This window comes from Phocoena sinus, chromosome 5 (genome assembly GCF_008692025.1).
Source record: "Phocoena sinus isolate mPhoSin1 chromosome 5, mPhoSin1.pri, whole genome shotgun sequence".
NCBI lineage: Eukaryota > Metazoa > Chordata > Mammalia > Artiodactyla > Phocoenidae > Phocoena > Phocoena sinus.
In genome coordinates, this window is record NC_045767.1 from 64,102,378 (window position 1) to 64,124,921 (window position 22,544).

The window sequence follows — 22,544 nt, forward strand, 5'->3', positions numbered from 1 at the left end:
GAGCTGCTTAGAGGAAGAGAGACTGCGATTTTTCAGTCACACTTGGACACACAGGGAAAGGCACCCTCGACAGCGTGTCAAACCTGGGACCACATGGTTACCTGGAGATTTGTGTTCTTCAAATGACTGTATACCACATAACGTAGGTAGTCTCTTCCCACCTTTGATCCCGGGCATTTGCTAGTGATGCTGTTAAGGAACTCCAGAGCAGGTGCAGGGGGTGAGGGGCAGGAACGTTCGGAGAGTGCTCTGGGGTCCCAGGAAACAGCACTGAGAGCCCAGTAGCACCAGCAGTTGGAATGCATGCTTCTGATTTTGCCCAAGTGGCCTGACTGCCCCTGTGGATGAATCACCTAGTTCCTGCAAAACCCCCCTCCGATCTCCCCTCCCCCTGCAGGGACCTCCAGCTCACCTTGATGGCTGGACATTCCTCTGTGACTGCCGCTAGAACTTTTGCTTCTGAGGTCAGCTTTTAAGAAAATGCAACATTTAAAAACAGGCACTCAGAAAACAGGTGAACTGGGGAAATGGATGATTATTTGTGTTCGCTATATATAGGAGAGAGTCAGCATCTAACAGAATTATTTTTATATGCTATTTTTTTTCCCCAGAGCTCAGTATAGCCATCCAATCTAATTATGCTATAAGCATCTATTTTTGTAGCATCTCCTTTCTCCCTCTTTGGGGTCAGACGTGAGCTTTTCAGACTCTCTCTTCTACTTCTTTTCTGACTTTCCCCTGTGCCTGGCTCTGAGCTCGGCCCTCAGAAGGCCCAGCAAGTGATCCTGATGGCTGGTTGTACTCAGGCCTGAGGTGGGGAGAGTCGGATGGTGTCTTGGAGCTGCAGCCCGCACCTTTCCAGAAACGTGCTGCTTGAATAAGCAATCCTTACTCCTCTCAAGCTGGCTGGACAATTAAAGACAGGCAGGTGTATTCACTTCACCTGGCCTTCTCCTCCCTTGGCTGGAATAATCTGTGCAAAGTTGGAAGCAGCCTGAGTGTGTTCTGTATGTGTCTGCATGTGTGAACGCATTCCTCTGTGACCTAAAGACAGGCAAAGCATGAAGCCTGAAAAATACACAGGCTGTAAGGACTGAACTTCACCGCTCAGATTAAGTCTGATTTATTTGGTTTTGATGGAGTCTTATGTCTATATCGAAGGGAGTTATTTAAAAATAGAGCTTATATCGCTGAGGATTGCAAGGGTTCAGCTGCCAGCATGGACTGCTTCATCAGGGGTTCTCACTCCCTGGAATTGGTGCCCACGGTGACTCTTCAGCTTTAGTCCCCATCACACGCCGCTTTGCACCTTCCTTAAAACTTCTGTCTCTGGAGCCGTTGCTCACACTGTTTATCTAAACAGGAAGCTCTTGCCCGCTGTCCAGGTTGCCAGCCATTAGAGGGGTAGCAAAGCGTCCTTTCTTTACATCTCCAGGGCCTAGCATAATGCTGGGCACAGAGAAGATACTCAGTAGATGCTTATTCCATGAATGGATGGATGCATGGCTGTCTCTCACACTTGTTCTGCCTGTCTTTCATTTAGGGAAACTTATTTAGTGCTTACTATCTGCCAGGCTCTATTCTAGGTACTTGGGATATATCAAAACAGACAAAAATCTCTGCCTTCATGGAGAGAGATTACATCCTAGTGGGGGTGACAGATAAAAAAACAATAAATAGATAACTTGTATGGTATACTACAAGGGGATAAGTGCCTTGGGAAAGCAGGAAGAGGTAGATTAGAAGTGTGAGGGTTGAGCAGGTTGTGATAGGAAGTAGGGTGGTGAGGGCAGGCCTCAGCTGAAGTGAATGTGTCCCCTGTCTGGACTCCTGTAACACTTTATCCGAACCTTTCTTCTGGCATTACTGTCTATTCCTCGTACTCATATATACGTATTAGTACACATGTAAATATATACCCATACAGGTGTTCTACCTGCGCCGGCTCTCTTATTAGGCTGTCAGCATACAGAAGTTTCTTCCATGCATGATGAGTATTAGTGTCCTCCTCAGCATCTAACACACAATAATTGTTCAATAAAAAGTACCCAAATGAACGAGTGCTTTATAAGTGATTTGCTGAAGAGAATTATACGGACTCATTTTTATACCGCCCTACAGGAATAATAACTGTCCTATTGGCTATTTTATACACACACACAACTTGCTGTCATTACGTTAGGGGTCAAATATCTCTGGGTACTTTACGAAGAGCATTCACCCTTAAATTTGGAGAAAGGGACGATCGGCATCCGTAGCCTGTAGGAAGAGGGTATGAATAAGCAGGAGCCCCTGAGGGGGTCAGGGGGACAGTGGTGGTGGGCAGTGCTTTCTGCGTGTAAAGGATCTGCTCTTCTGAACTCCCCCTGAAGGAAGCTTTGGTAAATGTTTTTCCTTCAGGGGTCTGAGGAATGCTTTGGTGTCCGTAAAGCCTTTACGTGGTATTATAAAACGTGGTGATACATGGACCCCCCCCCTTGAAAGCAATAGGATTAGGGAAGGTAATTCCCTGTTTTGGAGGGAAACCAGGGCCAGGGCGTGGGGTGGGTTGCAGAAATGTGGAGTGAGTGCCCGGGCACTGCTGTAGCCTGATTTGAGGAGAAGATCTCCCAAGCCCTTCTGGCTCTTCTCAAGGAGGGGACAATGGGTCTTGAATGTTGCCGAGAAACTAAGAAGGGATTTACACTCAGAGTTCCTCTGTGCTGTGATATATCCTGTTTGAAATTTCTAAGGGAGAATAATAAACATAATGCTGTTAATAAAATAGCTTCCATTTACTTACTGTGTACCAGCCTCCAGGTTTAGTTTACATGGTCGCTGGCCCTCCATCTCTCCGGATACAGCAGGCTAGCCGTACTGCACCATTTGGTATAGGCGACTTGAGCATCCATGGATTTCGTTACCTGAAGGGGGTCCTGGGACCAATCCCCTATGGATACCGAGGGCTGACTGTATTCACTATCTCAATCTAGTTCTCATAGCCACTCTGGGAGGTGTGAGAGTCCCTGTCCCATTTTTCATGGATGAGAAGACTGACACTTCCAGAGGCCAGTTCCCCCAAAGTTGTGCCGATGGTAAATGGCAAAATGAGGGTCTGACTCCAGACCTGTCTGATTCCAAAACATGGCCTCATAACTGCTCAAGGAGAAGAAAATTATTTTCTTCTTAACAAATGCGGGGGATGCCCTTCAAAAGTGGTAATTGTGGAGACCGTAGAGCCACGGGGGTGTAGGAGATGCTGCATTTGGGGAGCAATGTGTGCTGCAAGGACAAGTACGAAGTGACACACTGGGGCCCATGTGATGGCTACAGCAAGGGAGGGCGCTCAGCATGTGAACAGGTCCTAGTAAGCGGCGGCAAAAACGAAAAAGTGTGGCTGAGCTGGTGAGATCATGGAGGGCTTGAGTTTTTGAAATTTTCATATCTACTATCCAAGCAAATAAACAGCTTTCTGACCAGTGACTGATGGTCTTTCTCATTCGATCAGATACTTTATTTAATCTACCATGGATTTCCGTATACCAATCCTGGAAACAGGAGGCACTCTGGAAATACTTGTTCCAAAAAATCCAACCCTACCAAATCGTAGATTTACCCTCTTGCGTTAGGATTTTGAGTTCATTTTGCTTAATAGTCATGGTTAATCCATTGGTGTACAAATGTCCGAGACATTGAGCTGCCCTTCTAACTTCCCCTCCTGCCACTCTCCCCACCCACTGTGTGAGGCTCCAGCCAACAGACTTATTTCAGTTCCTCAAACCCACTAGATTCTTTCCCACCTCAGGGCCTTGGCAGATACTGTTCCTTCTCCCTGATGTGACCTTTCTTCCCTCCGCCTCCATTCTGACTCTTCACAGGTCTTCCTGCTTCTCATCTTTGGGCTCTCAGCTTGAACATCATCCCCTCAGAAAACTACCTGACGACTTCACCTGTCAGGAGTGAGGGGAACTGCTCACGTGAGCTCTCCTCTGGCCCACGAAGAAGGCTGAGGTTGACGTGGGCTGGGACCATTAAGGTGGTCCTCTCATTTAACGTGAAGTTCTCAACAGCCCGGATGGGGACTGGAGGGATAGTCAAATATTGTGGGCTACAAAGAAGCAGTTTTCAAAATGTCCAAAGGTGAGATCAGTGTGAGGTTCTTTAAGGGAAGATGGCGTGACACGGTGTGAGCCTTCAAAAATGGAGCCTCTACTATGTATGGAACTAAAAATGGTGCCAGTGAGGAAGGAAAGGAGGTGGTATCTAAAAAGATGGGTGTGGTTGCCCAAGGTACCTTATAGAATCCAGATGTGCACAGAGGGAGGAGGGAGAAAGAAAAGACCAGGTGTGAATTCAGAAGAGTTGCCTGCATCTGTACCGACAGTGGCAGGTAGTTAAGGAAAGAAGAAAAATCAACTTGTTATAAGTGTTGAAGACAAAAAGAGCTTCTCTGGGTGACTGTGGAGCAAGGACTAGAGAGGAACATTTCTGCTGTTTGGAAAACAGAGGGTATCGCTGCTTCAATGAGCCCTCCCTGCCCCCTGACCCCCACTCTGTCCCACTCTATCTCATCACCCTTGAGTTTACTTCATAGCGTTGATCGCTATTTGGAATTATCTAGGTTATTCATTATCCTCCTGTTCATTATCTACATTCACCTCTTCTAGAATGTAAGTTCCATGAAAGTAGTGGCTTCATTTGCCTTATTGGCTACTAGATTCCCAGGGCCTAGAACGGTGTCTGGCACGTTATCAGGTGCCACATAAATGTGAATGAAATGAACCAAAGGCTGAGACAAAGTTAGATACCTCAACCCCTATGTTCTAGGGGAGGTAACCATACTCTATTCACTTCTGTCTACTCTGTCCAGATTTGGAGATGAGGCTCTCCAAATTGCATAAAGGACAACACACTTATAATGAAAAGGGGAGAGCAACTCACCTTTCCTGAGAACCCATGTTATGTCCACATGTATGACATAGATAATGCCATTTAGCCCTCACACTATAGAGGCTGGTATTCTCCTTCCCATTTTATAGACAAACAACCAAGGCTCAGAGAAGTTAAAGGACTTGGCCTAAGCTACTCAGCCAGTAAGGTGTGGAAGCTAGATACAAATTAAGTCTCTCTGGTTCTAAAACCCTCTCCCTTTCCATTACACTGAGTCTTAGTGGGGACTGGAGTAAAAGAGAAGCGAGACAGAGAAAGACTAGTACCCTGTGATATCACTTATATATGGAATCTAAGAGAGCAAAACAAATGAACAAATGAAACAGAACAAAGCTCACAGATACAGGAAACAGATTGGTGGTTGCATGAGGCGACAGGGGTTTGGGGGTGGCCGAAAGGATAAGGGGGTCTATTGTATGGTAATGGACGGTAACTAGACTTATTGCGGTGGTCACTTCGTAGTGTGTACAAAGATCAAATTATTTATACACCTGAAACTAATATAATGTTATATACCAATTGTATCTCAAAAAAAAAAGAGAAATGAGTCCTTTAACTGCTTTAAATAAGCTTAAATCTCTAAGCCCTGGACAAGGTAAGTATAAATTACCGCCACAGTAATGGTCCTTAACAAAACCATTGCAAAACTCTGTGGTGGACAACAGTAAGCTCTAATTTCTTGCTTTTGTGTTCGTGGGCTGGCTGGGGTTTGGCTGATCTAGGTTGAGCTCTGTTGGGCATGGCTCCAAGCTGTGGGTTGGGTCAGGTCTGCTCCATGAGTCTTGCATTCTGCGGGTACCAGCAGGCCTCCAGGGCAGGTCCTTCCCTTGGTGATGGCAGAAGCACAGATGGGAAGAGAGGAAATAGATCATCCATTGTACCTTCTGAACGATTCCACTGGCTGAAGCCAATCACATTCCAGCCAAGCCCAGTATACATGGGATGGGAAGTACATAACATGTCTAGTGGGGAGAACTGCAAAGGCAAATGGCAAAGGATATCAATCCCTGGAGGAGTGATCGAGGGGAGTAATGATGCCATTGACCATAGGGACGTGTGGAATGTGCATGGTGGCGGCATTGGGCCATGTGCTTAACATATAGTATCTCGCTGAAGCCTCACAAAAATCTTATGTGGTAGGATTATTGTCATCTCTATTTTTCAATGAGAGAATTTAGGCTCAAATCGAGTAGTCGCTCAAAGTCTCACAGAAGTAAATAGCCTGGCAGGGACATACACGCAGGTCTGTTTGGCAACTGAAGCCCCTATTCTTAGCCTTGATTCAACTCTAGTGAGAAAACTCTCAGCTGTGATGGAAGAGGAGATGCCAGTAATTTTTGAAAAACCGTGGGTAGTAAGGAAAGAACCAGAAGACTAGACACACACAAATAGATGCATTTTTCAAGAAGTGGGAGAAAGTGGGCTCCTAAAACTGTACATAAGCTTGAGTTTCATTTTGTGTCAAGGATGGCTGCCCTGCAAAAACAAAAAGAAAAAGTCTAGGGAAGAAACCATCATTCTTGTGTCTGGGCTAATGAATCAGGCCGGGTGCTGTTAGGAGATGGGTGGAGTTCATCTGAAATTCCTCTTGCTGATCACTCAGCCTGGAGGGTAATATTCGGTCACCCCATCTGCCCTCAGTCTTGGTTTTATACTCTTGTGGGCTTGATGCTCTTAATGGCTGGCTACCTTAATTCTCCACTTGCCATACCCTGGGCCTTTGATTTGGGTCCCCCCCAGGGATGGCTTGAGGGCTGCTTGCGCGAATGTCCATATGTGTTTCTGCCGGTCACCCACGCCACCTTGCATATGGCTCCCAGACAAAGCCTGGTGCCTGACCCCTGCTCTCCTTATCAACCTTGCATGCCATCAGGATTCTCCCAAGTCCTGTCACCCTGAGGAGGGATACCTCCCCTAGAACATTCTAGAACAAATTTAGACCAAGTGGCTCATGGGCATTTCTAAAGGTGATCCGAGGAGAGTGGCATGAGCTCCGTAAGGATGAACAGCGGTCTAGCAAATCTGATTTCCTTTGTTAAAAAACGGGACTGGCAGATCAAGGGGGGGTCATGAGGGTGGTGACTGGATTTCAAGGGGTTTGACAGATCCTTTCATGATCTCTTTCAGAAGATTGGGAAACCCAGGCTGATTTAGGACAGATAGATGAGTTCTTGGCAGTTAAAAATTATGCTGTCATTAATCAGATGTGCTGATTAATGAGAGCTCGAGGGAGGCTGTTGCTATTAAACAATAGAACTCTGTCATCAGCCAGATCCTATCACCTCCACCCACAGCCCCTCATCTCTCTGAACAACTTGGATGAAGATACAGGAGGCTGGTTTATAAAACTGGTGGGCCGTAAACCAAGTGGGAGTAGCTAATACAAAAAAACGAAAGGGTCCAAAATTTTAGAACAACAGTTAACATGTAGCATCCTACAAAGCCCTTCTCTAGAGAAGGATCTTATTTAAGTCTTTAAGCAACTCTGCGTGGTAGGTATGACCAATCATGCTCATTTTAGACAAGGCTCGGGGCTCCAAGTAAATTCCCCAAGGTCACCCAGCAATACACTGCAGAGCATTTAGTTTTAAATCCTGGTTTTTCCAATTCCAAACTCTATACTCTTTAAAATGGGGCAAAACAAATAAGAGAAAATGAATGGAAACATATTTTTAAAAATATACAAACGCAGGTTGGGAGAGAAACCTGATGTACCAACTGCCACGGGACGTCTCTCAGCTTTACTCCTGGGGTCCTCACATCTGTGACGGCAGCCTGGCTCTTTTTTTTTTTTCCATTTATAATTTTTTTTTTTTTGTCTTTCCACTTGAGTTTATTTATTTTTTTAACTTTTTATTTTATACTGGAGTATAGCTGATTAACAATGATGTGATAGTTTCAGGTGCACAGCAAAGGGGCTCAGCCATACATATACGTGTATCCATTCTCCCCCGATCTCCCCTCCCATCAGCCTGGCCCTTTGACAGAGCTGACATTCTACCCCCCAAGCCCGGCCTCCTCTGGGCAGTGGTAAGCTCACCCTGCTGGAGCAGAAGAACAGGAATGTGAACTTGGCCCCTGACTCTCATAAGGCTCCCAGCTCCTGATGTGATTCCAGGGTACCCATGGCATGATGGAGAAGGCATGAGCTTAGAAGTCCTGCTCATTAGTTGTGTACCCTTTGGCAAAGTAAACGAAGCCTCTCCCAGCCTCAGTTTCTTTTTCCGTAAAAGGGGAGAGTGACAGTATGAATCTTAGGGGACAACGGTAAGGATCACATGAGATGATGCCTGTAAAACACTTGACACAGCGCCTGGCTCATAGAAGATCCTAATAGATTGTAGCTCATCTTCAGAGTCGGGAGGTCTCGGGCTGCTTCATGATGACGACCATAGTCGTCTGAGTACTGTCACTACACTCCCACCCTTTCTGGATCCAAGTGCTGGCTTCAGTAATGCAGAAGACCTGGGTGGATTTTGTTCCAGTCTTTTGTTCCCTTTTATCACTGAAGAGTGTTCCAGTGTGTGGGTATACAACCTCTTGTGTATCTATCACCAGTTGATGGACATTTGGATTGTTTCTACGTTTTGGCTGTTGTGAATAATGTTGCTGTGAACATTGGCATAGAAGTCTTTGTGTGGACATATGCTTTCATCTCTCTTGGGTATATACTTAGGTGTGGAATTGACGGGCACAACTCTTTTTAATATCACTTTTAACAGTGTCATGATTGGCAATCTACAGATATACATGTGTGTGTGTGTGTATCTAAATACATATATTCTTTTTTTTACATTCTCTTCCATTTTAGGTTATTACAAGATACTGAGTACAGTTCCCTGTGCTATAGAGTAGGTCCTTGTTGATTAACTATTTTATATATAGTAGTGTGTGTATTTTATATATAGTAGTGTGTATTTCCCAAACTCCTCATTTATCCCTTGCACCCCCTTCATTATATAAATTAACTTAGCTTCTCTCCCAGGAAGAAGGAATTCTTCTTGGACAGGAGGGAAATCAAGTTGACAACTTCAGAGTTTTCTTGGATGGATGAAGGGGGAAATATGAGTATGAAGTCTTTTCACATATGTTATAAAGTGGAAAACAATTAAAATGTAATATATTACTGAGATCTTTGTAGTCGTCCACATGGTTAATATTATAAGGTGATAGAATAGCTATGCCTTGTACCCCAAACAAATAATTTAGCTACTAAAATACTATCAAGTCTGTAATATTGTATTTTATCCATTTTAGACACATACCTCCTCACCCTATCTTTTAATATTTCTGAGATAAGAATGTGTCTTTTGACAATAATGTTTTTTAATCACCGTTAGCCATTTCCCCAGATGTTCATGTCTCTGAGATCTGAGAGAAAAAATGAACTATTGATTTCACCTCTGTAGTGAGTGTCTGCAGTGAGGCTGCGAGTCTGTCGTGACGTTGGGAGTGGGGTTTCCAGGTCACCGTGTGGAAGGAGCCTGGGCAGCTTGTCCACAGGAGGGGGAAGGAGGCTGGGGGATGCGGGCCAGGCCTGGGGCCAGGTGCTCCCAGGGTTTTGATAACTTACCTGACTTAGGAGACACAGGTGAAAGGGAGATTCAGGCTTCCACCTCCACCTCTCCGGGTGGCACACTCCCACTTTCCAGTTCCTTGCTGGGTCACAGGAGTCCCCACAAATCAGTTTCAACATGGGGCAGCCTATCTGGAAAATATCTACTGCATGCAAAGTCAGGCCTCACATTCCTGTGACATTCACTCCTAACTAGCAACGCAGCTACCAAAGGGCCCCTCAGAGGGACTGCGATTAGAGGCTGAATGAAACATTTCCACTGATGCCAAAGGATGGCCTATCACCCTGCCTGCTGACCACCGGCGCCAGGGCTGTAAGATAATATTATGACAAAGAAGTTCAGAAGCACAGGAAATGAAAACAATGCAGTGGCCTGGGAGGAGCTCCAGCACAGACAGGACTTCAGAGCGGCCGGGGTCTGTTTGTAAAAGCAGAGGTTGTTCAAGCAGAAGAATGATCGGGAAGCAGCCGCATAGCACAGGGAGATCAGCTGGGTGGTTTGTGACCACCTAGAGGGGTGGGATAGGGAGGATGGGAGAGAGGGAGACGCAAGAGGGAAGAGAGATGGGAACATATGTATATGTATAACTGATTCACTTTGTTATAAAGCAGAAACTAACACACCATTGTAAAGCAGTTATACTCCAATAAAGATGTTAAAAAAAAAAAAAAAAAGAATGATCAGGGCAGAAACCCAGAGCTACCGCTCCCAGGAAACAGCTTGTCAGGGCAGGGGGGATGTTTTCGAGATTCTTCCCCTCCAACAGGGCCTGTGGTGGAGGGAGCAAAGCTGTGGATGCAGGGAGGCTGCCTTTAGTCTGGCTGAAGCCCCAGCAGGGCCAGGTTTCTAGAATTTAAGTAAATAAAAGGTAGTTAGACTGTAGAGGGCTCACCTTTCAGAAAATGTATTTCTGTCTTCCTTGCTTCCTTTTAGCACATCCTGTGAGAGTTTGTACCTTTGGCCTGATGGTAGCCTGGTCAGCGAGTCTGAGTATCTTGAGAGGGTTTAGGGTTCAGACCTCTGGGTTAGTGGTCCATCTCTCTAGGCTGGTCTAACTCCTGGGGGCCTTTGAGTAAGCTGACTTGGGCTTTCCCAGTTTTAGAAGGAACTAAAGGTGGCCAACAAGGTCCCCAAACCTGCAGGTACCCCACAGGGACACCTGAGCCCATGGCTCTGAAATAGTTGACTTTGCTCCCAGGATACTGTGGAAAGGGTGGCCGTCGTTCCATCCTCCTCCAGCCTATACATGGGTCCTGCATCCACCTGCAACCTGGGTAGCAGACAGCAGCATTACTGGTGAGACGGTGCCAGCATCCAGGGGCACTGGGCTCAGCTGGAATCATTTGTCTCTTTTTACCTTTTGGTCGGAGATTGGTATGTACCAGGCATGTGGTTGGCCTTTTATAAACTTTATCTCATGTAATCCTTACAGGAACCCAATGAGGGATTATATCAGTCAGGGTTCTCCAGAGAAAAAAGACAATAGAATGTGTGTGTGTTATAGAAAGATACAGATATAGATATATAACACATATAGTTTATCTGTACCTACTATATACAGTATATCTAGATCTATCTATCACCTATCTATCTATCTATCTATCATCTACCTATCGAGAGAGGGAGAGAGAGAGAGAGAGATTTTAAGGATTGGCTCATGGCTTCATGGGAGGTTGACACGTCCAGAATCTGCAGGGGGGACTAGCAGGCTGGGGACTTGGGAAGAGTAGAGGTCACTGTTGAAGTCCGAAGGCCACCTACTAGCAGAAGTAACTCTTGCTCAAAGGAGGTGAGTCTTTTTGTTCTGTTCAGGCCTTTCCCTGACTGGACAGGCCCACCCACATGTGGAGGGCAATCTTCTTTACTCTAACTCCACCCATTTAAACGTTAATCTCATCCCAAAACACCCGCACAGAAATATCCAGAATGGTGTTTGACCACGTATCTGGGCACCGTGGCCCCGGCAAGACACATAAAAGACACGTAAAATTAACACATAATTATAACATTAAGATTTAATTTTACATCCATGCCACAGGTGAGGCAGTTGAGGCTTAGATACTTGAAACAACTTGACTGAGATCACAAGCCAGTAAATGGCAGCTGGAGGATTTTTTTTTTTTTTCCCTCATTGTTTCCAATGCAGTTATTTCTGTATTTAGAGCTTGGGCTCTTAGCCATTTGGTTCTGTTATCTCCTTACAGGCTGTGGCTCTGGAGGAATCTGATGTGTAGGAAAGTCAGTCAGTGTTGTCAAATGAGCTGCTGTAAGGATAAAGAGAGCATCAGTGGCTAAGAGATGCTGGCCAGGGGAGGGCCTTTGGGGGCCTCAGGAACCAAGTGTGAGAGGGCCCTGAGGGAAGTGGGGATAGTCAGACTTACCGGACATTGGCTGGTTGGTTCCCTGGTGGTGAGATGTATGACTTAGAGCAGTGTGGGCAGGATAAGTGATGGGTGAGAGAATGGAGTAGGGAAAGACCGAGAATTCCAGCATCTACAAGGGTAGATAGAATGGTGAGGATGTTCACACTCCAGAAATCCTTTCACTTCAGATAAGGGAAAAAGAAAGTACACTCCACTTCTAAAAAGAGGCCGTGCGTGGGAGGAAGACTGTTCTAGATGCAGAACTTTCAATAGCCAGCCCGTCTTTTCTTACTCTAAGCCAAGACATCAGAATTAGGAGAATCCTGTCTCTGTGAGGAAATTCTAGCTCCACTATATTTCTCCCCTCAAGAAGAGGTGTCACTCCCCAGATCTGCAGCAAAGCCTCAGAGGCTGAGGTACCCCAATACAAGCCATCAAGAACTTTCAGGAAAACTGGAGGGAGGATTGTGGAAGGTTCTCTGAAAATTCCAGAGCAGCAGAACAACCAGGCATATTCTTAGGATCATACAAATTAGACTCTAGGAGTTTACTCAAAAAAGACCCATGATGGTTTACAAAATTTTGAGCAAACAATAAAAAAACAACGTATTCTTCCAAAGAAGACATACAGATGGTCAACAGGCACTTGAAAAGATGCTCAACATCACTAATCAGCAGGGAAATGCAAATCAAAACCACAATGAGATATCACCTTACACCTGTCAGAATGGCTATCATCAAAAAGACCACAAATAACAAGTGTTGGTGAGGGTGTGGAGAAAAGGGAATCCTCATGCATTGTTGGTACGATTGTAAATTGGTGCAGCCACTATGGAGAAGAGTATGGAGGGTTCTCAAAAAATTAAGAATAGAACTAACCATATGATCCAGCAATTCCACTCCTAGGTATTTACCTGAAGACAATGAAAGCAGTAATTTGAGAAGATATATGCACCCCTATGGTCACTGCAGCAGTATTTATGATAGCCAAGGTATGGAAGCAACCCAAGTGCCGATCAGTAGATGAATGGGTAAAGAAGATGTGAGATATATATATATATATAAAAGAATGAAATCTTCCCATCTGTGACAACACGGCAAAGTGAAATAAGTCAGACAGAGAAAGACACATACTGTACTATTTCACTTATACGTGGAATCTAAAAAACAAAGCAAATGAACAAGCATAGCAAAACAGAACAGATTTACAGATACAGAGAAAGAACAGGTGGTTGCCAGAGGGGAGAGAGGTTGGGGGAAGAAAGAAATAGGTGAGGGAGGTTAAGAGGTACAAACTTCCAGTTGCAAAATAAATGAGCCACAAATATGAAATGTACAGCGTGGGGAGTATAGTCAAGAACTATGTACTATCTTTGTATGGTGCCATATTGTACCTAGACTTATCGTGATCAGTTTGCAACGTGTAGAAATATCAAATCACTATGCTGTGTACCAGGAACTAACATAGTGTTGTAGGTCAGTTGTACTTCAAAAACAAATAAACAGCTTCATAGAAAAAGAGGTCAGATTTGTGGTTACCAGAGGCAGGGGCTGGGGGGGTGGGGAACTGGATGAAGGTAGTCAAGAGGTACAGACTTTTGTTTTAAGATAAATAAGTACTAGGGCTGTACTGTGCAACATGATAGATATAACTAACATTGCTGTGCATTATATATGAAAGTTGTTGAGACAGTAGATCATAAGAGTTCCCGGCACGAGCAAAAATTTTTTTCTCTTTCTGTAATTTTGTATCTGTATGAGATGATGGATGTTCGCTAAACTTACTGTGATAATCATTTCGTGATGTACACAAGTCAAATCATTATTTTGTACACAAACTTATACAGTGCTGTATGTCAATTATATGTCAAAAAAACTGGAAGGAAAAGAATCAACAGAGTTCAAATAAAAATCCACATATTAGGGATCTCTTAAGTAATCAGAAGACTGACAGCACAGAGCTCGAAGTGCTATGGTAGTTGAGTTGACTTGCTGTAGTTGAGTAGGAGGTCCTCACGGCAGGGGGTCCTGTGCCTGCAGATCTCTGCATCCCCACCGCTCCCTACTGCCTTCTGGAAACTTTCCTCCCACACAGTCAGTTTCCATCATTTACATTTGCTGCTGGGCTCTAGAATCCCTGCTGTAAACCAACATTTCCTTTATCTTTGAGGAAACTGAGGCCCCCAGAGGGAACATGTCCTGGCCAAGATGAGATAAACTGGTAACTGTCAGAGCTAGGACTTTAACCCAGGACCTTTCATACCCAACCCAACTTTTTCTCTCCACACCTGGAAGAGAGATTGCAGCGAAAGCTTGGTCTGCTGACTCTGGTCCAGCGTGCTTTCCGTCATTATCCTTGGGATGCTACAAGGACTGTGGGAAATAGAACCAGAAAGGGAATGTGAGGGTGATGGCCGTGGTGAGAAGGGTAAGATTTTTTTTTTTTAAACAGCGAGAGACTATGACTTAGGACTCAGGGAGAAGAGAAGAAAAAATTTCCCCAAACACAAAAATCAAGGAAGCAAAATGTGGAAGAGAAAGAGGAAGGAAATTCAAGCTGCCCCAGAATTTAAGCTGTCAGAAGTACCAAAATCCCCCAGAGTTGAGAACCTAATTATCACAGAAAGCCTTGCTTAGTTCAGAGTCTGAAGACTGTGAAAATTGAGAAACTTTAGAAATTGCAAACATTTTTTAGATGAACGATAAAAACTAACTTGGAAGGAGTAAGGGGAGGTTCTATTTTGAAGTAGACACTGACAAGGAATAAATACTGTTACAAAAATAAGACTGATAAAGGCATACTGTTTGAAACTTAAAAAGCAATTTTATTTGCATTATCTCATTTACCATGAAAGGCTCATAATTGTTTTATGGCCAAAGGGGTCTCTTCTCCCAACTCTTTGCTCCTCTGATGGAATCCTGTGATTTTGGATAGAAATGCTTAAACCTCAGGGAGATGCTGGGAATATCTCAGACAGATATCCACGAAAACAGATACGTTGCACAAGGGTGTTTCTTTCTTGTTGTTTGTTTCTAGCAACTGTTTGCGTGTGTGTGGCCAGGAGAGGAATCTCTACATAGACTAGGTAGTCCAATGGGTCTTTACTGAGCTCTAAACTGCATGCAGGCAGGCTGTGGCTGCTGGGAGAACAGTGAAAAATAAGAGCTCTGTCGTTCCTTCACTCAGAACTGACTTGGTCCTACTGTGTGTGGTGATTCATTAAGGCTGGATGTGCTATAAGATTTCCAATAGCCTTTCGCATTCCCCAGTACTACTCCTTAGTTCACCTGTAATATTGGCTGGGCATGTGGGCCTTCTATGCATGTCTCTCCAAAAATGCCGTGTTTTGTGCAATGTCTTACAGTTAGCAGGACTTGAATTTACATAGCATGCAGAAGATATTTCAAAACTCCCCCCTCTCTTGTCACCTGTTTTTACAGAAAGTCAGCTTTGCAGGAGATAATTTCTCTTCTGTGTTTTTTTCTGTTTTCTTGTGCTGGCCAGGATCTCCTGGGTGATGCCGAATGGAGGTGGTAATAGTGAAGATTGTCGTCATGGTCCTGATCTTGATGGAAATGACTCCTGGCCGTTGAGTTTTGTGCATTCACCATTTGTGCTTGTGGTAAGCTTTAAGAATACTGCTTTTTTCTTTTCCTAGTTTACTTACATTTTCTTATCATGATAGATGTTGAATTTCATTGAACATCTTTCTGCATCTATTAAGATGATCATGAGATGTTTTTCCTTTTGATCTCTGAATGTAGTCAATTTACCCTATTGTATTGTCTTTTTTATTATTTATTGGTGGATTCAGTTTGCTGATGTTCTGTTTAGGCTTTTGTATCCATGTTCATGAGTAAATTTGTCTTATAGTTTTCCTTTTCCAAACTGTCCTTGGTGGTTGGTATGGGTTATGCTAACCTCATAAAATGGAAAGACTTATCTGTTTTTCTATTCTGTGGAAGAATTTATCTAACACTGGAATGATGTGTTTACTTTGTGGGAAGATTTTTTTATCTATGGGATTTAATTTTAAATTTTCTATAAAATCATTTTTTTTCCTCTTTTAGATAACATTTTAGTATTTTATATTTTCTAAATTTTTTTCATTTTCACCTGTTTACAATTTGGGGCACAAATCTATTTATATATTCTATCTTTTTAATATCTGCAGCAACTGTAGTTTACTTTTCCATTCATATCATAATTTTTTTTAATGAATGATATTTTTTTGAACAGTATTGTCTGAGGCTTGTCAACTTTATTGCACTTTTCAAAAAGCCTGATTTATTGACCTTCACTGTTGTATGTTTATATTTAACTTTATTATTTCCTACTTTTAATATTATTTCTGATTTTGTGGTGTGAGTTTATTTCTAGTATACCCTAATACTGACAGTTTGGCCTGTAAGTTCTTGGATCCACAAGAGGGGGGACTTCCTGTGCTTCTTTTCTTGCATGAAACCTAGCTTTTGAGTTCTCACTGTCAAAACAAAAGTTCAGTGACACCAGGGTTTGGCTTAAGCCCCCAAGAGCAAAGTGAATTACCTATCTAAATTCTTTTTTTAAAAAAATTAATTAATTTATTTTGGGCTGTGGGGTCTTTGTTGCTGTGCGTGGGCTTTCTCTAGTTGCGGCGAGCGGGGCCTACTCTTCGTTGTGGTGCGCGGGCTTCTCACTGCGGTGGCTTCTCTTGTTGCAGAGCACGGGCTTTAGGTGCGCGGGCTTCAGTAGTTGTGGCTCACGGGCTCTAGAGCACAGGCTCAGTAGTTGTGGCGCACAGGCTTAATTGCTCCTTGGCATGTGGAAATCTTCCTGGACCAGGGCTCGCACCCATGTCCCCTGCATTGGCAGGCGGATTCTTAACCACTGCACTACCAGGGAAGTCCCACCTACCTAAATTCTTACTTTTACTTTATTTCTGGCCTATGAGAAGTCCTTTTCTTACCAGCTCAGTGATACGTCTATAAAGGTATATTTGTTAATGTTATATTAGCATGTTAGGTGTTTTCAGTAGGAGGGTTGCTCTGGGTGTCTAGTCTGCTCTACTGATAGAAATAGAAGTCACTCCAGTTTACTGTTTCCCACTTTTCTTCCCCAGGTCTTCTATGTCTTTTGCCCCAGGTTTCTGGCTTCAAATTCCAGGGTCTGCAACTGAACCATGGGTCTTGTGTACCTTCTACAGTGACTTCATATACTTCAGATTGTAACTCTGAAGAACGCTTTTTCTTGCTGACATTGTTGGTCCCTCACTGCCTCACTAACAGATGTTATTACATGCACATTTTCTCTGTTTCTTCACTGTGGAAAGGCAGGGGAGTGGAATACAGGGAGAGGGAAGGAATAAGAGGAGAGGTGAGTGTAAAGCAAACTCCTCCCTCACTGCTTTGAGAAGTTCTGGGTGCTTCTCCTCCTCCTTCTTCTCTCTCTCTCTCTCTCTCTCCCTTTCACACCCACACCCACACCCACACCCACACACATGAGGGCCTTGTCCTAGACCAGGCTAACAGGGCAGGCATCTCCCTGATGATGAGACAAAAATGGTCAGAGGCTGTCCCTTCCTTTTCCAATTAAACTTTTCAATAATCAAAAGTTAGTTTCTGGGCTTCCCTGGTGGCGCAGTGGTTGAAAGTCCCCTGCTGATGCAGGGGACACGGGTTCATGCCCCGGTCCGGGAAGATCCCACATGCCGCGGAGCGGCTGGGCCCGTGAGCCATGGCCGCTGAGCCTGTGCGTCACGGGTTCATGCGGTCGGGAAGATCCCACATGCCGCGGAGCGGCTGGGCCCGTGAGCCATGGCCGCTGAGCCTGTGCGTCCGGAGCCTGTGCTCCGCAAGGGGAGAGGCCACAACGGTGAGAGGCCCGCGTACCGCAAAAGAAAAAAAAAAGTTAGTTTCTTTATACACACATACACATATAATTTTTCATAAATGTGAATATATCCAAGAGTCTTTTTTTTCTTGTCATTTTGTGCTTGACTCTCCTCTCCTGAGCTCTTCCTTATCTCTTCTTGTTTATCAACCATGGACCTCAGCCTCCACCAAGTAACACGTATAGCCCAGGGTGTATTCTTCTAGATTTTTCTCCATGCACGTGTAATCATACAAAGGACGATGTATATGATTCATACAAATGAAGATTTGCTATTATCTACTCTACAAGAATAACATATTATACACTCTTGTGTTTTTTTATTCAGTATGCATCCTGGAAATCCTTTAAACCAACTGATCGAGCTCTCATTCCTTTTTTAAATTGTTCTAAAAATCTCCTTTTGTGTGGGTATGCATAAGTTATTGGACAGTTCCCCTACCGCTGGGCATTATTTCCAGGTGTGTCACAACAAACAAGGCTACGGTAACTATCCTTGTAAACTTGTCCTTTGTACTGGTGGTTTTATGTTTGTGGGATAGATTCCCAGGAGTGGAACTGAAGGGTAGAAGGGTATGTGATATTTATTAAATTTTAATAGACACTGTCAGATTGTTTCCCAAAAGGCTGTCACAATTTACGTTTCAGTCAGCAGTATTCAATGAGGAGAATACCCTCTTCACCCCACCCCATAGTTTTTATTCCATCCCATAGTCACTTGATGTTTTCAATTTAAAAACCTTTTGGCATATAATGGGAGTAAAGTGCTATCTCATTGTTGCATACATTTGCATTTCCCTAACCATAACTGAGCTAAATAATTTTGCTATGTGGATTAGCTCTTTTCCTGAATTTTCTATTTACTATCTTCTGTGTATTTCTCTTGAGTTGTCCCTTTTTTTTTGGTGCCAATTTGTAAATGTTCTTTTTATATTATACATGCTAATCTTCGGTTTGTCGTGTGTATTACATTTTATCCCAAATCTATTATTTTTCTACTAATTTTATTTATGGCACCTTTTGGCTCACAAATGTATTAAAATGTTTACACGATTAGATATTTTTATTTTTATTTTCAAGCTTCTTCTGGTTTACAATCTCAGTTTGAAAGGTATTTGTTAACCTTAGGATTATAGGTCCTAGCAAAGAGGCTCCAGAGCCATTGGGTGATAGGTGTTTACACTTAGATTCCCAAGCTGAATACTGGCTAAGGAGGTGAGGGAGCTATGCTTTGTCATTGGGTAAAATCAGTTCTGACAATGGCCAGTGAATCTGCTTCAGGCAAATGGATCCGCCAGTGAGAACTGACCAAAGAGTGATGACATTACACCTGGCACCTGCACCATATCCAAGAGGACAACTTATATCACTACAAAATGACCCGGAGCCCAGGGGGAGAATTGAAGGAGAGGAGGGAGACTGTCAAGGAAGTGCCCTTCCTTTTCCCAGGAATAGAGTAGGACTTGAGAGCTCTAAGTCCAAGTGCGGATGAAGAAATGAAAACTCAGAGAGATGATAAGACTGCCCCAAGGTCACACAGCTTGTTCAGTGGCAGAGATGGAATGTAAATCGTGTCTTCTAACTCAAAGACCTGTGCTTTTCTCAGATTTCATAGACACAACTCTTGTAGAATTTTGGTCGTAATCATGATAGCATCGTTGAAAGCTTACTATGTGGCAGACACTCTTCTAAGCACTTTGCATGTAATAACATATTTCATCCTCACAAAAGTCTATCAGATTGGAGTTGGTATTTTCTCTATTTTTAAAAGGAGGGAACTGAGGCATAGAGAAATTAAATATCTCATCCAAGGTTCCAATGTTAAAAAGTGATAGAGCTGGGCTTCCCTGGTGGCGCAGTGGTTGGGAGTCTGCCTGCCGATGCAGGGGACGCGGGTTCGTGCCCTGGTCCAGGAAGATCCCACATGCCGCAGAGCGGCTGGGCCCGTGAGCCATGGCCGCTGAGCCTGTGCGTCCGGAGCCTGTGCTCTGCAACGGGAGAGGCCACAGCAGTGACAGGTCCGCATACCGCAAAAAAAAAAAAAAAAGTGATAGAGCTTTGATCCAAAAGCCTATACTACTAACTTTATGCTACCCAGTCTTCTGACATAAGTTCTCTGCCTCTCTTCCTCTAGTTTGCTTTCTACCCTTTGTAAGATAGATTTATTGGTATATGTATTTATTACATTTGTTTGCTTTTTCTCCACTGTGCTATTTTTGAGGGTGTTTTTCTGCCACGACAGTGAGTTTAGTTGAATAAAGTTCATTGGGTGGGAAATTGTCTCATGGCTAGGCCTCAGTTATTGATGGAATGATTGACCTTATGAAGTGTATTTGCTGATGTTCTGGATTACAAAAACAAACAAAATGAAAAGGAAGAGTTGGAGAGGAGACACAAAGTAAAGACACAGAGACTTCCTGGAGTTTGCCATCCATCTCCACACTGGGCTTGCTGGGCTCCCAGAAGTTTTCCCAGACCCTTCCGGTTGATCCCAGATTAAGCAGAGTTGTTTGGGGTATTGATCATTAGCTGTGCTGGCTGTTGCTCAAGAATAAGGAAAAATACCTAAAACAAAATAAAATGCAGAGTGCGGTTTTGCCAGTCTCCGTTGGCATGCTCACATTGTTGAAGAGGTTTAGGACTTCTTTTCTTCTAGTAGAGTCAACACATATTTTTAAGCAATTTGCTGTGTGCAGAGCATATGATGGCAGGCATTGTTAGGGACCCATGAATGCATTAATCTTCGTCCGTGCTTAATATCCTTAGGGAGGCAGATATATACTAACTTTGACAAAAAATTGACTTTGTTATGTCCCATTAGAGGGTAAATCAAAATACAAAGGGAATGTAGGAGAGGGATGGCGGGTATGGGGAAGCCATCTCAGTGTGATGGATTTATAAAAAAAATTAAAACATTATATTTGAGCAGGCAGATTTGTGAGAGTTGGGGGATGAGAATAGAGGGTAATGATTTTCTCAGGAGTCAGGAAACCTGGGTTCTACCTCCATTTCTATAATCCTTACCAGGTGTGTGATCTTAGGCAAATCACTATCTCTCTGAGACTCTGGTTTTTCACCTATAATGTGGGGATATTAGAAAGTAGCTACCCAAGAGGTACAAATTTCCAGGCATAAGGTAAGTAAGTCCTGGGGATGTAATGTACAGCATAGTGACTATTGTTAATAATGCTGTATTGTACACTTGAAAGTTGCTAAGAGAATAGATCTTAAAAGCTCTCATCCCAAGAAAAAAAGTGTAACTGTGAGATGGATGTTAATTAAACTCATTGTGGTGATCATTTCACAATATATACATATATCAAGTCATTGTGTGGTACACCTTAAACTGATACAATGTTATACATCAATTATATCTCAGTAAAACTGGGGGGAAAAGGACCTACCTCGTAGGTTTGTTGGGAGGATTTTAGCTCAGCATCTGACACACTGGAGGTTCTCAGTAAATGCTCGAAATGAAGTGCATGTGCGTGTGAGTGTGTGTGTGTGTGTGTGTGCTTGAGTGCGCGTGTGTGTGGTGTTGGGAAAGTGCTTGCTGGTGGACAGGAAGGTGGGAGCAGGGAGGTGGGAGGGTTATAGTGATGGTGGGTATGGGTGGGTAGTGTTGAGAAAAACTGGGGAAGGAAGATGTAGTGGGAGAAAAGACTAGAAAGTGAAATAGGAATCAAAGAGTAGAAAATCTTAGATTTTACTCTGTTGGAAACATGGAGCCAACATTGTTTTTCATCAGGTGATTAGAAAGAGCTCTCAGGTCCTGGAAGAAATGACCAGCCCCTGTGCTTAGATACTCCACTATTTACTCGGCACCTATTCAGGTGTGGCAGATTGATACCACTTCCTCAAAAATATTCCCCAATCCCACCCTTTCTCTCTCTTTTTAAAAAATAATATTACTACTACATTTTAAAAATTTTATTTATTTATTTTTGGCTGCATTAGGCGTTCGTTGCTGCGGGCTTTCTCTAGTTGCAATGAGCGGGGGCTAACTCTCCGTTGAGGTACGCAGGCTTCTCATTGTGGTGGCTTCTCTTGTTGTGGAGCACGGGCTGTAGGTGCACAGGCTGAAGTAGTTGTGGCATGTGGGCTCAGTAGTTGTGGTACATGGGCTCTAGAGCACAGGCTCAGTAGTTGTGGTGCACTGGCTTAGTTGGACCACGGCATGTGGGATCTTCCCAGACCAGGGCTCGAACCTGTGTCCCCTGCACTGGCAGGTGGATTCTTAACCACTGCGCCACCAGGGAAGTCCCATCTCTCTCTTCTTTAAAGGCTGTCTTTCCTTTGTGTTTTGAGGCCTGGAGGCAAAGGTGATTTGAGCTTTTGAAAAAAACCCAGGAAACTATGTTTCACCCAGTTACATCCCCAAACCAGCTCTTCCTAAGGTTCCTCACACATGCTCCCAAAATTAACGGGGTTACGGGGAGAGCTTTATAAGGTTAGCAGAAAATGTCAAACCACATGAGACTTGATTTACTTCCGTGGAACCGTCTTTTCTTCCCTGGTACAATACCCTGCAAAATTGTAAAGAAGGTATAGGAGCTATTAAATCAATCCCAGAGGAGCCTTCTTGTTGCCAACCCATTCTCTGGAGATTAGAATCCTGAGGGCAGATTTAGGGAATTGAAATCCAAATCTGTGGAGCTGCCAACGTGTCCTGCCTTGGCCTGCCAAGTTCAAGGTTGAACTTCTGTGAACTTTCTTTGCAACAGTTTGAATCTGCTCCCTTTGTGCCATGCAATGCCAACTTACGGCACTACTGAATACAGGGTTTCAGGGAACTGTATCAGG

At 43.8% G+C, this 22,544-nt stretch overlaps 1 protein-coding gene across 2 annotated transcripts in view; it reads left to right on the plus strand.

Moving 5' to 3' along the window:
• TBC1D1 (TBC1 domain family member 1) overlaps nucleotides 1-22,544 on the plus strand; it is a 363,204-nt gene that overhangs the window by 276,916 nt on the left and 63,744 nt on the right. For both annotated transcript variants that reach the window (XR_004349956.1, XR_004349957.1), the window contains exon 22: nucleotides 15,375-15,492. The gene's annotated coding sequence lies outside the window, so the exon portion shown is untranslated. The remainder of the gene's footprint in view (nucleotides 1-15,374; nucleotides 15,493-22,544) is intronic.